This window comes from Vicia villosa, linkage group LG5 (genome assembly GCF_029867415.1).
Source record: "Vicia villosa cultivar HV-30 ecotype Madison, WI linkage group LG5, Vvil1.0, whole genome shotgun sequence".
Classification (NCBI taxonomy): domain Eukaryota; kingdom Viridiplantae; phylum Streptophyta; class Magnoliopsida; order Fabales; family Fabaceae; genus Vicia; species Vicia villosa.
Genome location: NC_081184.1, coordinates 25403555 through 25425320, shown reverse-complemented (window position 1 = coordinate 25425320; position 21766 = coordinate 25403555). Strand labels below are relative to the sequence as shown.

The following is a 21766-nucleotide window of genomic DNA, read 5'->3' as shown; positions in this document are numbered from 1 at the left end:
TTTATTTCATTAAGACCATTTTTTATTTTATTAAAGGTATAATATGCAATTCTATTGGTATTTTCTATTAATAATATAATATTTTTATTTATTTCATTCATTGTGTTATTTAAATCTTTATACATCACATCAATTTCTTCAGATAATGACATTATTTTAAATTTCTGTGGCTATTTCAACTTTTTCTAGTAGTGTAGTATTTCGGGTAGTATAGGTATCCGGATCTGAATGCTTTTAGTATTTCGGGTCGTATAGGTATCCGGATCCGTATGGTTTTACACAGCTAAAATAAGTCATGATAGTGACGGTTTTTACCGACCGAATTTTAACTTTGGTCTCTAATTCCTTGGTCGCAAATCTTAGTGACGGATATCTTTATATTCATTTAATTCTTTTAACCTTGCTTTGTAAAAATCTAATTTATTTTCATATTCTAACATGTGTTTTGTAATTCTTTCAATTTCAAAATCAACTCCTATTTTTAAATAATAATCTAGTCTATCATATAATATTTTTATGTGACCTCTTGTTCTTTTAATTAAACTATTAAATTCTATAATTCGTAATCTTTCATTAACTATACTCATTTTCTAGTTAATTTTTTTTTAAATTAATTAATTTGAATCTTAGTGCTCTGATACCAAAAATGATACCTCATTATTTATTGAAATAATTTTATAATTTATTTTTATTAGCTTAATCATCATCAAAATAGTCCCAAATTTCATCATTTTCTATTAAAGCTAAGTCTATTATAAATTCATCATCATAAAAACTTTCAACTAATAAAATATAATTTATATCACTTTCTAGTGCATAATCTATTTCATTTTCAAAAAGTATAGTCTGTGCACATAATTTTCCATATTCTTTACATATTTTTGTTTTTAAGTCATTTGGTAAAGTAAATTTCCAAATACATCTTAGTTTTTCATAAAAATCTTTCTCTTTATTTTCAATATTATCAAAATAAGTTATATCTATTTCTTTTATTTTTATAACTATTTCTTTTTCTTTTTCTTTTATACTAAATTCAGCAATACTCATTTTGTTTAAATTTATAATTTATTTTTTAAATATGTTGTTCAGTCATTTACTTGGTTTGAAAGTTTATCAATATCACTTTCTTCAATTTTTTCAGGTTCATAAAATCTAAGTGGTTTTGGTATTTGATTTTTTCTTAACTCTAAAAACTTTGATTTATTCATAAAAGTTCCTAGCTCAGTTATTTCACTTTTCTTTGGATAATAAATTTTTCCTATATCTTCAAAAAAGACTTGGAATATCAATTCTATTATTATTTCTAAAGGTAATACTATGGTGAGAATTAGTTAATGCATAATTAACACAATAAGTGATTGAAAATATTTTATCTCCTGATCTCATTAAATTTCCTCTAAGGAATTTGTGTTCAAGAGTTAAAGTTTGCTCTAATCTTTGAGTATTTAAAGGTATTCCAATATTTGGATGTATTTCAAATTTTTGTTTACCATAAGCTAAATTTCCTTCTACTACTCCAAGTATTTTATCTATTGGGTCTGTAATTCTATCATCTTTTAATATTAGTTCTACTGGAGAATTTATTCCTTCTTGAAAAGTTGCTTTGGTTAATACTTGCACTGCTCCTATATGAATATATCCTATTTTATTTCTATGTTCATCTTTCTTTATATTTTTCTTGAGTTCCATGAGTTTCTTTTTATTTAATAATTGTATATAGGTATGTCCTTGGGCATCTGCTATATCAGTTGGTGTTTCATTAATTATCTTACCATAATATATAATATTATCCTTTTGGTTAAATCTTTTCATTATTCCTCCAATTCTATCTTTTCCCTTCATATTAGCATCCTTAGTTAAATCTAAGTCTTCCTTTTGTATTTTTTGAAATAAGGTTGGATCTATTAAAATACTTCCTTCGTAATTTCCATTTGCTTCAGTAATATGTAAATGTTCTATATCATTTACTATTTCTTTTTCCATTTTTGTTATGCTAGACATGTAAGAAAATTATAACACTTAATAAAAGTAAGTAAATAAAGAAATTATACCTGATCATGATTTCTTCTGAAATTTTGGTCCACTGCTGCTTCCGTAAGTTTATGTGAGATAGTTGATTAATAGATATATATGTTGTGTAATTTAATTGAATGATTCTTGAATAAGTAGAAACATGGTTTTATTGATATAAGTTTATGTTACAACAATGCACACAAAAGGTGCCAAGCTAAATCCTAAAGGATTAGCATATGTTTCTAAAGAGAAACTTACACAAAGGTTGTTTTCTACAACTTGCCTCTTCCCATTGTAGAAGCACTTATTTATAGCCCTAAACACACATTATAATATTATTTTCTATTCACAATAATGTATAGTACTATTCATCTAAAGTACTACTTATTTAAGACACTTAAACACTACATGACAAATGACTTTACTTTTTATCTACTTTATGACTCTATTATTACTTCCCCTTATCCTCATCTCCAGGACTCTATTATTGCTTTCCTTTATCCTCATCTTCATGAATCTATTATTGCTTCCTCCTTGTCCTCATCCTTAAGACACGTGGACTTTTCTAGACACTTGGTCACTTCCACGGCATCTTTTCCTTGAAAACATCTTTCACATGCATGATTTTCACTCTTTTTTATACTTGAACATAACTCCTTAAGTACACATGGCTTATAATTCATTGTCTCCTTATTAAATGCATAGAATGGTAGCTCAAAAGATGTCAATAGATGGATATATCTATCCTTTAGTGCTTTTCCACTTGTCTTGCTTAGTAGTAGGAGATTAGGTGCTTTGTACAATACTTTCACACATGAATTCTTTCCAATAGCTTGACATTGAAAGAATATGCTTGAAAGTTGATTGGATAAATTATATTTAAGTGATCATCATCATACATTTCTTCTTTTGAGTCATCTCTTAAAGGAAATTGATTATTGCTTACTCCAATGAAGACAAAATGCTTGGCTGGTTGATTCGTTGTAAAATCCGGATAAGCTGAATAAAATTTTAAATAAATATTTCTTTCTCCAGCAATATTCTTTTTAAAATTCTGGACTGATTCTTTAAAATTATATGGGAAAAGATTAATTTCTTCCAGATTTTTACTTAAATAAAGGCATTCAATAAGTCCAAATTGGAACATATTAAATGTTAGTAATTGGGATGCTCCTGGTGTAATTATAGCTTTTACTCCAAAAAGCTTTCTATCCACCATATAGAAACAATTAGTATTTTCTTTCTCGGTCCAGTAAGTAAGTATTTTTAAATTCTCAAATTTTTCTTCAGAGAATTTAACGTGATTTTCATGCTTTTTTCGAGACATAATTGGCAAATTATCCAGGGAAGAAGGGATTCTTCCTAAGATTTTCATGGATGTTCTTTCTGGTGCATTGTTCTTTGTTGTTTCTAAAAAAGTTCTTGGGCCAAGATAAATCTCTTTTCTTGATTTTTCTGATTCTCTATGATCATTCATTGCTTTTTCAGCTTCTTCTTTGGTGGCATACCCTTTATATGTAACTCCTGAGATTTTTGTACAATGAGGGGCTGCTTTATACCATTATCATAAATTTCTAGAAATGGTCCGTTAAGTACTGCATACCATTTCTTAGGTTCTTTTAATTTAATCTCTTCAAGTGGATTCTTCATTCTAAGTTGAGATTTTATAATTTCTATTTCCTTATCGATTAATTCCACTCCCTTTCCAATCAGTTCTTGCTCTTTTATTTTGTGAATTCTTAGTGCTTCTTTTAACTCCAATTGTTGTTTCAAAATTTCTTTTGAGATTCGTTCCATTCTTTAGAAAGTATATTTACAAGTACGTTCTTTTCGCCTTTAATGTGAGTAATTGAGTAATTATATTCGGCTAGTTTCATCTGCCATCTTATAAGGCTGCCTTGCTTGTAAGTTCCTTTATGATTAATATTTTTGAAACCTGCAACATAAGTAGAATCGGTTCTAACAATAAACTCTTTATCAAGAACATAAATTCGATGTTTTTCTAACATCCGAATTAATGCTAATGTTTCTTTTTCATGAGTAGGATAATTAATTTCACTGTTTGAAAAGGTTCCAGACATATATCTGCATAGTAATTTTTTCTTTTGGCCAGGGGCTTAGCCTTCATAACACCTCCCCAACATTCATTTGATGCGTAAGTTTCAATAATAATTAGATCATCATCTGATGGATGATATAGTTCAGAAAGATCTCGACATAAATATTTCAATTTAGTAATAAGTATTTCGTCTTCTTCAATCCATGATCAAATAGCATCCTTCTTAAGTTTTTGTTGAAGTAATTTTCTTTTAGCTGCGAGATTTTTAATAAAACCTTCATTTGAAATATATGTTAGTAATCCAAGAAATCTTTGTAATTCCTTTTTGTCTTTTAGTTTAGTGGGAAAATGTTGAAGTTTTTCTAATACATGTTTTTGAATTATTATTTTTCCTTTTTCAATTTCTAATCCTAAATAATTGATTTTATTTTGAGCTACTATAGCTTTTTTCTTACTTAATACTACTCCATGTTCTAAACACCTATTAAGTACTAATTCTACTTTTTTAAAGTGATCATCTAGATCCTTATTTGAAAAAACTAATATATCATCAATATAAATAAGACAAAAATCTTTGAATTCTTTAAGGATAGAGTCCATCCTGTGTTGGAAAATACCTGGTGATTGTTTCATTCTCATTGGAAGAACATTCCATTCATATTGACCTTGAGGGAAACTAAATGCTGTTAAAGCTTTAGATTCTTCTGACAATCTTATTTGATAAAGTCCAGATTTACAATCAAAAGTACTAAACCAATTCATATTTCTAACTCTTTCAATAATTAAATCCTTTCTTGGAAGAAAATACGCATCACCTTCCATAGCATCATTTATTTGTTTATAATTAATTACCATATCCTTCTCTTTCCTCTTTTAATCTCATTATGATTTTCAACATAAGATGCTGGTGCTGAATGTTTACTTTTTGATGGTCTTATTAATCCTTTTTCACACATTTGCTTAATATCTTCAGCAAATTCATCTCTATCTTGTTTTGTGTATATCATAGGTTTACATTTGATTTCTTTTGTTGGGTCTTTTAGTTTCAATTCAACTAGTTCCATGTTTTTATTATTAATTTTAGGATCTAATGGGTTTTCACTACACACTTTATCTAATAGTTCTTCAATATGTATTGGGATTTTTCTTCCTGGTTCTAAATTAATTAATGCATAACGCATTTTTCTACAAACTAAATCTATAATTTCACCACGTTTTAGTCTGGAGAGCTCTGATCATTTTCTTGAATAAATTGTTTGTGAGGAATGAATAATAGGGATATCTATAATTTATTTTAGTTGTTTTCCTTTAATATATGGAGCCTTAATCGATATATACTCTAAGTAGTGGCAAAAGGGTGCATATAATCGTAAGAAATTATTTCCTATTATTATATCTAACCCTGTTTCTAGTTGATATATTGTAGGTACTATGCATAATTTATTTTCAATATTTAAAGTAATTCTTGTAGCTACCAAATTTAGTGGATGTATTGAGCCATATGCTATTTGGATCTTTAATGGTTTCTCTAATCTTTTCCATTTACTAAATAATGCTTTGGTTCCTATACAAATACTTGCTCCTGTATCTATATAGGCTTCAGTTTCTTTGTTTTCTTTTTCAATTATCATTTTGATATATGTACTACTTAGATTTTGTATCTTCTGAAGATAATTCATCCTCTATATATTCATATACACTAAAGTCAGAATCACTTAGTTCTGGTATATCACAACAAAGTGAGGTTCTACCTCTGTTTAATTGTTTAGCTCTTGTACTCTTTATGCATTGTCGTCTTAATTCATTATATAAGATTTGAATAATTCCTCCTAAGCTATCACCTAATTCAAATGGTTGGGATTTCCATATATCTCTTATTTTTGCACTAAGTGGATATGGTAACTTGGATATGAAGACTCCTCTATATATTTCTCTAGTTTCATTATTTAATTCATAATAGTATTTTTTATACTTGCAAATAAAACTATCTATTTTACACATATTACATATCTGCATATTAATTAGATGAATTTCTGCCTTTTCTCGCAAAAGTTTATTTACTTCTGTTTTATGTTCAAGAGTATTGTAGCCTATGAATTCTTTATATATTAATTCCATTATTAGTTTAGCAAATTGTTGATTATTATTTTCTACCATTCCTATATATTGATTCCATGTTTCATCATTAATACTTGTTAAGAATTTCAGCACATTTCCTGTTGTTCTATAAGCTATTAAATTCTTGACATCCATTAGGTTTATCTTAGAAATTTTTTCATCGGTTGCTATAACCATAATCATATTATTAGACCACCTTTGTAGTATATCCTCTGGATTTCTTACACAGTCTAAGTTTAATAATTTTTTAGATTTAGTTTCTTCATAGTAAGGTTTAAATTCTTCCGCAACTTTTGTCCATTTTCCACTAGCCTTTGCATAACCTCTTTGATTCATAGTTTCATTTTCATAGTTTTCCCAAGAACTATGAGGATTCCAACTCTCTTCACATTTTCTTTTTTGTTTATAATTACTTGTTTCTCCTTTTTCCATAAATATTTCGTCTATATCTGATTCAGATCCTAATTCAGATCCAATTTCTGAAGAATTATAATTTAATATTACTTCTTCATTCTCTTCCTTAGTTTCTATTTTTTCTATTTTTTTCTACTTGTTTATTTTCTTCTTCTATTATTTGTAGTTGTTCCATCAATTGTCTAATTTCTTCAATATCATTAGATCTTCTTAATGCTTCTATGTATTCAGTTTTTATCCCCTCCATGAAGATGATGGGTTCACTACAACACGGAAGGCCTACGAAAGCGCTTATTTTGGGCTTTAAAAGCGCTTTAAAGCGCTGTGAAAGCAGGCGCTGGCGTAGATAACAAAAGCACTTCTAAAAGCGCTCTGGTAGACCCCCCCTATAAGAGCACTTTTCTGGAAAAAGCGCTCTGGTATCCCCCCCTATTAGAGCGCTTTTTCTGGAAAAAGCGCTCTGATAGCCCCCCCTATAAGAGCGCTTTTCCAAAAGTGCTTTCGTAGGTTGCGTTTTTTATTTTATTTTTTATGCTTTTTTTTTATAAACCTATTATTTTTATAATTTCTAAACCTGCATTTATGGCAGCATTCTTTCATGAACCTGTAATTTACCATTGTTATCCCATAAACCTATAATTTACAATCGTAATCCCATTATTTCAGTAATCTCATTATTTCAACAAAGAAGCGATTTCGATTATATACTAAACATGCATTATAATTATACCATTGTAATTAATCCAAAATATATATACACCGATTCACATATTTCTAACATGAAAACAACTAAACCAATTCACATGACATTATAACAATAAGAAAATCATCCCTAAACAACTAAATCAACTAAATCGGTCCTAGTCCTGCAAAGTCTGAACATCTTCAAATGACTGAAAATCTTCACAATCTGCAAAATAAAAATAATATAATCAAAATAAGATTATTATTATATAAAGGCTCTAAAATAAGAAGGTAAAGAGTAGAACGAGTATATATATATATATATATATATATATATATATATATATATATATATATATATATATATATATATATATATATATATATATATATATATATATATGTCGTGTAAAAAGAATAATCAAATTAAATATATCAATAAATACAAATTAATTTATTAATATTTAGGACTTTATATATCTAACTTGAATACATGGAATGGAATATCATTTATTGTAAATTAGTTCAACAAATTTTGTACATAAAGTTTACCTTAAATTTAACACAGCCACGTCATATAGCCCAGAGGGATAAAGCAATATAGATCACTAACAATAATCCTGCCACAGACACCCTCAAGAACAACATTAGCTACATGTTATTGATAGGAACACTATTAGAAACTCAACCAACAGCATGTCAAACAATTACAGAATTTGAGAAGTTGTTACCAAATTGATCAAAAGAGCCCAGTATCCTTGTGAGCTTTCTACTATCTCTTAGCAATATAAGAAGTTTCTCTGCAACAACAATTAATGTAAAGTTCACAACCAATTGACAGGAAAAATTAGACACAAATAAAAGTTGAATATTAATTTCTATGACAAATAATACATGACAACTAGTTACTACTACTTACCCTTCAGCGTTTTCCTTCATCTTTGAGCTATGCTATATCTACACTTATTTTCCTACACTTGTATATTACACCGTATATTTTAACACAGATAGATACTTGTGCACAGAAATTAAGATAGAATAAATTAATAAAAAATGAATTGTATACCTTGTATGTAGAAAATTACGGTGTTGGTGTAAGCTAGGGGTGTATGTTTACTCAATCAATAAATGTTGCAATAATGAGAAGGGGTTGTTGGACTAGAAATTTGAAGGTTTTGTTGGACTTAACCTGCATCGCCTCATTTCTATCCAAGTTGTATTGTGTCACAGAATATGAATCAAATAACTGTACCCCGAAGGATCCTGCCACAGAAGACTTCGGGGTACAATTACTTGATTCATATTCTGTGGAACATAATCGGCAGGGGCACATTGTGTTCTATCCTTTACCAGTCCATCCACTGTTTGAAGCTCAACCTACAATAGAAAAACGTGATTATTACTAACTACATATAGAAAATCTTGAATCATGTAAAAGTTGATGAAACAGATATCCCTTGTAGGTCTCATTATCAATAACATCTTCTACTTACTTGATACATGTCTTCAATACTCTAAATCACTGATAAAAACCTAACAAAAGCGCTTTATAAAAGTTTAATAGCTCAGATTGTCATTTAAAATGATTAGTTTGTCATTTATAAAAGTTTAATAGCTCAGTTTATTTTATGATTGTCATCTATGGCTAGTTAAAAGTAGAATGTTAATTTCCAGATACATTATATTGAAAAAAAATTAGAATGTGAAAGCTAAAAGAGTTCAAAAGTTCCCTAGAAATGAATGTTCTCAACACGTTCCACATTGGAACTCGTAATAGTGGCTAATAAAACAAAAAGTCCTATGCTTTATGTCCAGAAAAGATCATGTAAAAAGCGATCAATCCTGGAGGCCCTTTAAATCAATTCATACTAAATTAAAAAGTGTATAAAACTATAGATAATACATCTATAGATGTAAATACTAACTTCACGGATCTAATGAAACTTTTATTCCAAAAACAAATTACTTGAGTTTTTTTTTTCTGCATAAAAACCTAACAAACTTTGTCTTCAATACTCTAAATCACACTAATAAATATAATCCCTTGTAGGTCTCATTATCAATAACATCTTCTACTTACTTGATACATGTCTTCAATACTCTAAATCACTGATAAAAACCTAACAAACTTTGTCTTCAATACTCTAAATCACACTGATAAAACCTAAATCACTGATAAATTAAAAAAGCCCCAATAATATTAACTATAACCCTAAATAAAATTTTGTATTTTTGAAAGCAAACAATGAAAAAAAGGAAAATTTCCGGCACAAAACCCTAACCTGAACAGAGAAGAGACGGTTGAAGGGTGGCGATGGAGTGAGGAAGGCGGCGGCGGAGTCGGTTGAAGGCTGGAGAGGGAGTGAGGACGGCGGAGCAACGAAAGGAAGAAGAAGGTTCGCGTGTTTTGGATCTGAAACAAAACGCGTGTGTTTGTAAAATATATAATTTTTTAAATGGGCTACCAGAGCGCTTTTCAAAAGCGCTTTAATAACACCCCCTACCAAAGCGCTTTTATCCCAAAATCGCTTTCGTAGCACCCACCCTATAAGAGCGCTTTTAAAAGCGCTTTCATAACCCCCCTACCAGAGCGCTTTTTAAAAGCGCTCTCATACCCCCCCCCCCCTACCAGAGCGCTTTTTGCATCATTTTCCCTTGTTTATTAATTTTGTTTTTAGCGAGCCCTACGAGAGCGCTTTTGCTAAAAGCGCTTTAGTAGCTGCGCTGCTACAGCTTAAATTTGGCGTAGTGGTTTATTAACATAAATGTAGTTATAGGTTCTTTTTAACTACTTTTAGTTGGTTTACTTCTTTTGTTCTAACTAATATTTCTTCTAAATCTTTTATTGTTATACTTCTATTACTTTCTTCATGTTTTAACAAAGTTTCTAATTGATAAAGAATTTTCCTAATTTTTTGAATATTTATATCTTCATCAATTTCTTTATCTCTATTAATTTCATCAAGGGTTTCATGTATATTATTTATTTCATAAAGACCATTTTTTATTTTATTAAAGATATAATCTGCAATTCTATTGGTATTTTCTATTAATAATATAATATTTTTATTTATTTCATTCATTGTGTTATTTAAATCTTTATACATCACATCAATTTCTTCGGATAATGACATTAATTTAAATTTCCGTGGCTATTTCAACTTTTTCTAGTAGTGCCAATTGACAATACTTATTTTGTGGATTTGTTTTATGTCATACAAACACATCATAATTAGGGGTGGCAAACGGGCATGCCTGTCCCGTTTAGGACCGGCCCGTAAAAAAACAGGGTGGGACGGTCATAGTTGACGATGCGGGCCTAAAATCTTGGCGCGCCCCGCAAAAAAGTGAAGGTGGTGCAGCTAAGCCCGTCTGCACTACACTTTTTAAGCCTAAAAATTCAAATTTATGTTAATTCACATGCCCGCAAAAGCCCGCATAAAAAACGGGACAGTACGTGACGATCACACTAGAGGGTGAGGGTCTAAAACCTTGATCTATCCCGCACAAAAGTGTGAGAAAAACGAGCATGCCCAACAGGTCAGACCCGTTTTACCATCCCTAATCATAACGTTAATTCCAACATATATTCAAATAATGTTAGATATACTTGTATCATAATTACATCCATGAAAATAATTAACTATCATTACATTATAAAAATATATAACCACCTAAATATATTTTAAGATGAAAACTAAAATGTATAAATAAATGTGTCACCACATTAAATCTATAAGTAATTTTGTCTTTAAATTTTTTATTTGATTAGTTTTCAATAACGCTAAACTTAAAAAACTCTTTCATCATATTCAAAAAAAATATTTGGCAAAATTTCATTTTCTTTTGTTAAACTAGTAACAAATCTATGCATACGCACATGTTCTGTTCTGTTACACGCATTTGGTTACATTATTTATTTTAAATAAAATGTTAAAAAGAAAAAAAATTAAATAACTAATTGATTATTTCGTATATAAAAATATTTAGATCAATAATAGATTATTTTTTCGTATACCATTTTTGAATCAAAAATATTTGATCATAAATACCATTTCTCGTATATAAAAACATTAAAATCAATAATAGATTTTTCCCCGTATACAGACTTCATTTTTATTTAGGTTTCATTAACAAAAGTATTTGGATCAATAGTAAATTTCGTATATAAAAATATTTAGATCAATAGTATATTTTTTCTCGTATACCATTTTTGAATAAAAATTATTTGGATCATAAATACAATTTTTCGTAAATAATAGATTTTATATATGTATACAAATATTATTTATGTTTAGGTATCATTTACAAAAATATTTATATCAATATTAAATTTTCGTATATAAAAATATTTAGATAAATAATAGATTTTTTCCCGTATATCATTTTTGGATAAAAATATTTTATCATAAATATCATTTCTCGTATATAAAAATATTTAGATCAATAATAGATTTTTTTCCCGTATACAAACATCATTTTTGTTTAGGTATCATTTACAAAAATATTTGGATCAATAGTAGATTTCGTATATAAAAATATTTAGATCAATAGTAGATTTTTTTCTGTATACCATTTTTGAATAAAAAATATTTGAATCATAAATACCATTTTTCGTAAACAATAGACTTTTTTCCGTATACAAATATTATTTTTGTTTATGTATTATTTACAAAAATATTTGGATCAATATTAAATTTTCATATATAAAAATATATAGATCAGTAATAGATTTTTTTCCATATACCATTTTTAGATAAAAAATATTTGATCATAAATACCATTTCTCGTATATAAAAATATTTAGATCAATAATAGATTTTTTTCCCGTACACAAACATCATTTTTGTTTAGGTATCATTTATAAAAATATTTGGATCAATAGTAAATTTCGTATATAAAAATATTTAGACCAATAGTAGATTTTTTTCCGTATACTATATTATTTTTGTTTAGGTATCATTTACAAAAATATTTGGATCAAATAATAAATTTCGTAAACGAAAACCCTAAGCGGCGATTTTGGGGGTGAATGAGGAGGGCGCGCGGCCGGCCGCGGAAACAGGCGGTGCAAACGCCACCGGCGAGTGTGTGAGTGTTCTCGTCGGGCTCATCATCTCAGGGAGAAATCAAAGCTTCAACATTATTCACTAAGGCTAGTAATGACATCCTAGAAACGATTCCGGAGGAAGTGAAAGAACACGAAGATCCTAATCCAAAGCAGATGAAACCCTGGGTGGACATCATCAAAGATAATCGGACTTCAACAAATAGCATGAATATAGAATATACAGCACCACAAATTGTGGATGGGGAAATTGAAGTGCAAATTGAAGAACAAGATATGGTGTCAGAGATTAAGTTCTGGGAGAATGCTCTTATAATATACGTAATTGGAGGTGATCTCACTATGACGACAGTGAAAAATTTCATGGTAAAAACGTGGAACTTTGCTTCGCTTCCAGATCTTTACTACAGGGATGAAGGATACTTCATCATCCGAATGAAATCGAAGGAAGACAAGGAGGTTGTGCTGCGTAAAGGACCCTACACTATCTTTCGAAAACCTATGTTCTTATTGGAATGGAGGCCAGAGTTTACTCTAGACAAAGATGCGGTGCGGGTGATGCCTATCTGGGTTACACTTCCACAACTTCCTCTAGGTTATTGGGGTGAAAGGAGCATAGGAAAAATTGCGAGTGCCATTCGTAAGCCAATTATGACTGACGAATGCACATCAATGAAATTAAGAATATCTTATGCTAGAATCTTGATTGAAGTAGACATTACTGTGGAGCTGAAAGATTCTATTAGTATCAGAGATCCTAAAGGCAACAAATGGATGCAAATGGTGGAGTATGAATGGAAACCGCCCTTTTGTCGAAAATGTGGTAAAGGTGGACATAACTGTGAAAGAAAGAAAGATACTGCCAGACTTGCCCAGAAATGGATAGAGAAGAAACCTCCCAACATAAAGCCATCACCCAATGACTCAGTAATAACAACTACACAGGCAGACACGAATAAGGGAGAGGAAATCATTGAGAATGGGGATGATTGGAAGCTGGTAACAGGTACTAGATCTAGAAAAGCTAAATCAAGGGGTAAAGCTATCATGGTGGAGGACAGTGTCATGAAGCAAGTAGCATTGGTAGGATGTAGCAATGATTTTGGCATCCTTGGGGAGGGGGATGGCCAAGAGGTTGATATTACATGATTCTCACATGGAATGTGAGGGGCCTGGATAAGAGGGCAAGGCATCTTGAGATTAGGGCCCATCTTAAGAAGCTAAATGTGTCTTGCATTGCCCTGTTGGAAACTAAAGTCAAACAAAATAATGCACCTAAAATAAGGCAGCTATTTGGTCAAGAGTGGAACTGGTCTGATAATTATGAGAAGCACACAAATGGCAGAATTTGGATAATGTGGAAACATAAGGAGGTACAAATGCTTGTTCATTCTTGTGGTGAACAATTTATACATTGTGATATGCAGGATTTAAGTGGCCACAAGATCTGTTAGATTACTTTTGTCTACGCACACAACCAAATTGGGGCAAGGAGAAATCTATAGTTAGACATCAAAGGTTTAGCTGGAGGCATCCTGGAGCAATGGTTAGTGGTTGGAGATTTCAACAATGTATTAACCAGTGCAGACAGAATTGGGGGCAACCAAGTGCAGAGAGCTGAATTTGAGGACCTTACAAACATGATGTTAGAGGCACAACTTTTCGAACATGACACTCGAGGTAATCACTTTACGTGGTGTAATAAACATACTCACGGGCTTATCTATTCCAGAATAGACAAAGCTATATGTAACCGGGAATGGTTTGTGAAATATTCGGATTGTGAAGTGGAGATTCTGCAAGCTCACATATCGGATCATAGTCCTATCAGAATCCGAATGCAGGGGTACCAAAGAACAACACAGCATAATCAAGCCAGATTTCGTTTTATCAATAACATTGTGGAAAAACCAGAATTCCTTCAGGTTGTTAGCATGAGTTGGAGGAATACTGTGCAGGGTAGCCCCATGTATGTTCTTTGGTGAAAACTGAAGAGATTACAACCCTTCTTAGAGGTTTAAATAGAAGTGTAACATCTGAAGTAAGGAAAATTCAGGAATATAAGCTGAAACTGCAGCAGTCTCAGCTTAGCTTGGAGAATGATCCTTTTAATACTATGCTGATTCAGGAATCTAAAGACTGGAGTGACAGGATTATTGCTGCCACTGAAGAGGAAGAGAAAATTCTTCAACAAAGGGCAAAAGTTGATTGGATCAAATTAGGGGATGCTAATAATACATATTTCCACGCAATTGTGAGAGGAAGGCAAAAACAGAATGGAATCCATATTCTTGTTGATCAAAATGGGAGAAATCTTACTGAGCCAAAAGAGATGGAAAATGAGGTGCTAAGATTTTATAAGGAGTTAGTAGGGACAACTGCTACTAATCTTCTTCATGTGGACATATAGATGCTTAGACAAGGAACTCAATTAAAAGAAACAAGCAAGAGAAATCTAATTCTACCAATTACTGAACAGGAGATATGGAAAGCTCTCAGAAGTATAGGTGACACAAAGTCCCCAGGACTTGATGGATACAATGCCAAATTTTTGAAACACGCCTGGAACATCGTGAAAGGAGACTTACTGGCTGCTATATATGATTTATTTGAACATAATCATATGTATCATGCTGTCAATTGTGCCGTGGTTACCCTAATCCCTAAAACCACTGATGCGAAAAATATGAAGGATCTTTGTTCCATCGCTCGGTGTAGTACAATTTACAAAATCATATCCAAAATTTTGACAACTAGACTGAGCAAGGTTATAAATGAAGTGGTTGATGTCAGCCAATCAGCATTTCTTCCGGGGAGAGTTATTCATGATAACATCCTCATGGCGTATGAACTGTTGAGAGGTTATAGCCGTAAACACATTTCCCCTCCATGTGCCATTCAAATGGACATCCAAAAAGAATATGACACGGTTGAATGGCCTGCGCTAGCAACAATTCTGAGAGAGCTTAATTTTCCTGGCAGATTTATTGACTGGATTATGGTGTGTGTTTGTACTGTATCGTACAGGTACTCTATAAATGGCGCGGTATCCGATCTGCTCAAGGCGAAACGTGGTCTGCGAAAAGGCGACCCAATCTCCCCTCTGCTATTTGTCTTAGTGATGGAATATCTCCATAGGAGTTTGACTAAACTTCATCAAAACCCAAATTTCATCCTTGATGTAAGAAGCTTCACATTACAAATATAAGCTTCGCTGACGATCTTATTGTGTTCACTCGTGGAGATACAATGTCAGTTAACTCTATGATGGCAGTTTTTGATGATTTCTCTCGAGCCACGGGTCTGCGAGCACATCCTGCAAAATGCAAGATTTACTTTGGGGGTGTGCATCATATGGTTAAAAATGATATCCTGCAGGCTACCGGTTTCCGAGAAGGAGACATTCCGTTTAGATACTTGGGTGTGCCTCTTTCTAGTAGAAAACTCACCAATCCAACAATGCTATCCGTTAATTGAGAAGATTACAGCTAGAATTCATCACTGGTCAGCAAGACTTCTGAGTTATGCTGGAAGATGCCAGCTTATCAAAAGTGTCCTATTTGCTATCTCTGCATTTTGGATGCAAGTTCTGCCTTTGCCCCAAAAATTATTCAACATGTAGAAGCTTTGTGCAGAAGTTATCTTTGGAGTGGGAAGGAGGGCCTCAGCAGGAAAAGTCCAGTGTCGTGGGAGAATCTCTACAAGCCCAAATCTGCAGGGGGAATGCACATTACAGACTTACAAACCTGGAACAAGGCAACGTTGGGGAAACTGCTTTGGAATATCCACTTGAAATCGGATCGTCTTTGGATTCGATGGCTGGACACTTTCTATTTCAAAGGTGAGGATGTTTTAGTGTGGCAGTCCACACCTAATAGTTCGTGGATCTTAAAGAAAATTGTGAAACACAAGATTGAAGTGAGCTCGACAAAACACTGGAATGAGACGATAAATTCTGGCCATTACAAGACTGGTGCTGTGTATAAGGAGCTATGTCGTGATATGGAACATGTAAGTTGGAAGCATATCTTGATTGACAACCATGCTAGACCGCGGGCGTGCTTTACTTTGTGGATGGCTCTCTTGAAACGGTTACCCACAAAGAAACGGTTAGTACGGTTTGGCATTATGGTAAACTTAAAGTGTTGCTTTTGCGACGAGGAAGAGGATATACAACCTTGTTCTTTGGCTGTAAATATACCAAAGATGTCTGGCAGCAAATCTTGAATAATTTGAATATCCAACATGGACCACTTGAATGGAACCAAGAGGTGGAGTGGATTTCTAAAGAATCAAAACCTAAAGGTGCTCAAAGATTGATCCTGAAATTAGCGTTTGCGGAGACTGTTTACGAGATTTGGCATGAGAGAAATATTAGAATTTTTAATGATATAAATTCTGATATGAGGTTAGTTGACAGAATTACCTATAATATTACAAATAGATGTAGTATGTATAGGAAATTAAGTATACATGTTAGTATGTAAATTGGTCTAGGCTAGTGAAACCGGGACCCTTTGGTCGGTTGTACTTATCGTTTTTTTGAAATAAAGTAATGCTTATTCTCCAAAAAAAATAATAATAAATTTCGTATATAAAAATATTTAGATCAATACCGGGACCCTTTTCCGAATACTGTGAGAGGTTTTGATACGGTTTGGGTGATTGTTGATAGGTTGACAAAGTCTGCTCACTTTATTCCTATTAACATCACTTTTCCAGTTGCGAAGTTAGCCGAGATTTATATCAAGGTGATTGTGAAACTACATGGTATACCGTTGAGTATTGTGTCGGATAGAGATCCGAGGTTCACATCAGATTTTTGGAAGGGTTTACAAGAGGCTCTAAGTTCTAAGTTGAGGTTGAGTTCGGCTTATCATCCTCAGACAGACGATCAGACAGAAAGGACTATTCAATCGTTAGAAGACTTGTTGAGGGCGTGTGTTCTTGAGAAGGGAGGTTCGTGGGATACTTATCTTCCGTTGATAGAATTCACTTACAACAACAGTTTTCATTCTAGTATCGGAATGTCACCTTTTGAAGCGTTGTATGGTCGTAAGTGTAGAACTCCGTTATGTTGGTTTGAATCGGGCGAGAGTGTAGTACTCGGACCTAAGATGGTAAGAGAGACTACGGAGAAGGTGAAATTTATTCGTGAGAAGATGAGAAGTTCACAAAGTAGGCAAAAGAGTTATCATGACAAGCGAAGGAAAGATTTGGAATTCCAAGCTGGTGATCATGTATTCTTAAGAGTTATGCCTATGACGGGTGTTGGACGAGCTTTGAAATCGAGGAAGCTTACTCCGCATTTTATTGGTCCTTATCAGATATCGAAGCGAGTGGGCAAAGTTGCGTATCGGGTGGCGTTACCGCCAAGTCTTGCTAATTTGCACGATGTATTCCATGTGTCTCAGTTGAGGAGATACATTGCGGATCCATTCCATGTGATTCAGATGGACGATGTGCAAGTGCGTGAGAACCTAACGGTTGAGACGACGTCGGTGCGTATTGAGGATCGTGAGATTAAGACTCTAAGAGGCAAAGAGATCACCTTGGTGAAGGTCGTGTGGTCAAGTGCGGCAGGTGAGAGTTTGACCTGGGAGTTGGAAAGTAAGATGCGAGACTCCTATCCTGAGTTGTTTGTAGCAGGTAATTTTTATTTTCGAGGACGAAAATCTTTTAAGTGGGGGAGGGTTGTAACGCCCGTAAATGTGTTTCTCTGTTTAATTGTGATGTTTGATGTATTTTCCTAAATTTTACCATTTTTGAGTCGTGTCAGTCGGTAATAGTTCGGTATAGTAGATTATTATTTAATCAATGATTTTTACGTTTTCGGTAGTAGAAATATATATGACGTGTTACTTTGCATTTTGGGGTTTTTCAGAGCAATTAAGTTTAGACCGTAAAATAGATATTTTAGTTAGATATTTTATGGGTGAATAGGAAGTAGGGGGTAGAAAGAAAAGAGATAAGAGAAGATAGAAAGAAAGAAAAACTAGTAAAAGAAAAGAAGAAAGAAATAGAGAGAAAAGTGGGAAGAGAAAGAAGAGAAAAACAAGAGAAGAAGAAGAAGAGAAAGTGTGGAAATCATAGCAAAACCTAGCAAACCAAGAATCTAACCAAGGTAAGGGGGTGAATCTAATTTATCTTGGATGTATGATTCTTATAGTTTTGTTTTGTTTTTGTTCTTGTTATTGTTCATTTCTATGCTTGACCAACAATGGTGGATTGGGTGTTTTGTGAGTTTTGAAGTTATAAACATGATTTTGTGGTGTGTATGTGTAGTATGATGATAGATATCCTCAATGATCATGTTTGTTTTTCATTTCTCCATGTTTTCTTGCTCATGAAAGAATTATTAGGTTATTGACATTTAGTGAATAAACCATGGATCATTGATTGTTAGAATGAATATATGGCATGTATGTATTGTGTAGGAGGTGTAGGGAAGCTTATTTGATGTTTTGAGATGATTGGGTTGGGTTTAGCAGGTCTGTTGCAGAACTGATTTTTCTAGGTTTGGGCAGGTCCGCTAAGTGGCCCTGTGTCCGCCAAGCGGAGGTTGTTTTGCAGAAAAATCTCTGTGAGGGTCCGCTAAGCGGAGCTTCTGCATTTTTAACTAATAATTTTCTGTCTGGGTCCGCTAAGCGGAGCTCAAGCGGACAGTGTAAAATATAGTTTTTCCAAACTTCGTTTTGTTGTATCTTTTGAACCGTAGGTCGTTTCTACGCGCCGTTTGAAGTGTTATGAAAATCCTTGAGTATGCTTTATGAATAAGAAGAGTGTGTTGGTGGTTGTATGTGTTTTCATAAATATATTTTGTGAAATAATATTTACTAATCAGGTGTGTTTTGACGGTAAATGTGTGCTGTGTGATTATGAAAGCCTAAGTGGTATTTATGATGTATCCGTGTGGATTAATATAACCGGTGTGATGTGGATATGTGACCGAGTTATATTATTGTTGTTGTTGTTATGTAATCGAGTCGTTTGTGTGCACAACATAACATTTCAATACGTTAATGGCGGAATGCTATTAACAGGTGGCCTGAATTGGCAATTTTTACCAGTGGGAGCTTAATGCTCGGTAAAGGTGTATTTGCCCGAGTGGCAAGAGGTCATCAGTGGGGGATAAATGCTCGATGACGGTTTGTCGTAGCTTATTGCTCGACAAAGGTGTATTTTCCTGAGGGAAAGAAGTCCCAGCATAATGCTCGGCAAGGTGTATTTGTCATAATGACAAGGAGGAGTTTACTCCGGATTTGGGTACCACATGCATATGCATAGTCGAGTCTCATTCATCACCATCTGTCTTTACCATTATGTTCTCACTCATTTATCGCATTGTTCTTACATTGATTGTGGTTGACTTAGTGGATTACTTTGTAGTATGATTCTTGATGATACTTGTTGGCATTACTATATTTATCATGCTTTTTCATTATAAATTATATTCTCACCCTTCTGCTTTAATGTTACCTACTCGTGGGTAATATGCAGGTGATCCGCAAGTGTAGGTGCTCTTTTAGTAGTTGTCCGTTTTGGTGTCGTCCGCTCGTGATACGTAACACCTAGGGGGGATTGAACACTTATTTTGTAGATGATGCTTATAGGATCCTTTTGATGTATATTTGATCCTTTGGATGTATTCATATTATGTATTTTGGATACCTTATCATACGTTGTATTTTGGAAGAATACTGTGGATATTCTGTTTACCGATATATATATATATATATATATATATATATATATATATATATATATATATATATATATATATATATATATATAATACTGTCAAGTGTTTATGAGAATCTTTCCTCTTTGATTATTTGTGTTACGCATCTTTTGCGAGTATGTTATATTTTTGTGATGTGGTTCCTTAAGTGTAATACCCTAATTGTTTATGTGAATTTAATTTTTTATACTCTGATATTTGTACCTAACAGCTTGGGTAGAATTGGGGTGTTACATTATACACACTTCATTTTTGTTTAGGTTTCATTTACAAAAAAATTTGGATCAATAGTAAATTTCGTATATATTTAGATCAATAGTAAATTTTTTCCCGTATACCATTTTTAAATAAAAATATTTAAATCATAAATATTTTTTTTCGTAAATAATAGATTTTTTTCCGTATACAAATATTCCTTTTGTTTATGTATCATTTACAAAAATATTTGGATCAATATTAAATTTTCGTATATAAAAATATTTAGATCAATAATAGATTTTTTGAATAAATTTTTTCCGTATACCATTTTTGAATAAAAATTATTTGGATCATAAATACTATTTTTCTTATATAAAAATATATAGATCAGTAATAGATTTTTTTATGGAAGAAAGTAGTAAAAAAATGATGAAAGAGAAGAAAAAAATAGAGAATGGAGAGAGATTTGATAAATTTGATAAAATATGAGAGTTGTATTATTTTAATAATAAAATTAAGAACTTTATTTTGTAAAGACCAAATAAAGACAATTTTAATGTGGTGTCGAAAAATCAACTAAGAGTATTTTAGAGTTTTCCACGACCATTAATTTTCTTATATTATAGATGAGACAATGTTTACTTAGAAAATGTTTGTGGTATAATATCAAATAAATTTTAAAAAAATATTAAAATTTTGAAAGTCATTCGATATCCATAATACACATGATGGGCCAAACAGATCTAAGTCAATCAATTCATTTGATAGCTCTATGAGCAATATTCAGAATCTACTCCTCTCTTATAAATAAAGAAAACAAGGTTATGGGAATTTCTCTATAGATTCATATATTTTTTTGAGACGGTGAAATTTATTTTAGAAAAAGATATTTAATTTTATAATTTAAAAAAATGTATGATAAATAAATTATTATAAAATTAAAATTTTATTTAATATCTTTATTCCTTATTTATAATAATTTGTAATTAAGTTATTTGTTATTAATAATAACTTATATTAATTATATTATAACTATATTATAAATAAATATAATTTTTTTGACAGAATAAAATTAAATTAAATTTGAAATATTGATTAATTCGGGGATGCATATCGAATTAATCAATATCTCAAATTTCTTAATTTCTTTGAAGTTATTTCAGATATGTATATCCGAAAAAACACATGACATTTTAAATCTAACGTTTAAACAAAAAACTTTTAAAGAAGAGTAAGTTTGAATATATATATCTTAAAAAACACCTAACATTTTAAATCTAGCGTTTAAATAAAAAATGTTTAAAGAAAGGTGAGTTTGAAACATCTTAAAATATAAAAAATATGCTTTTCAAGGGTGTTTTTATATTATATGGGTGCAATCAGAAATTTGCAAGATTATTTAGATGGTTAACAAATATTCTAGTTATTCTCAACGAGCCTAAGGAAACCTCTCGGAAACTTATCCAGTCTT

At 31.8% G+C, this 21766-nt stretch overlaps 1 pseudogene; it reads right to left on the bottom strand.

The window, feature by feature from the left end:
• Window positions 1-1266: 1266 nt before the first annotated feature.
• On the bottom strand, window positions 1267-3810 carry LOC131604390 (uncharacterized; annotated as a pseudogene).
• Window positions 3811-21766: the final 17956 nt, after the last annotated feature.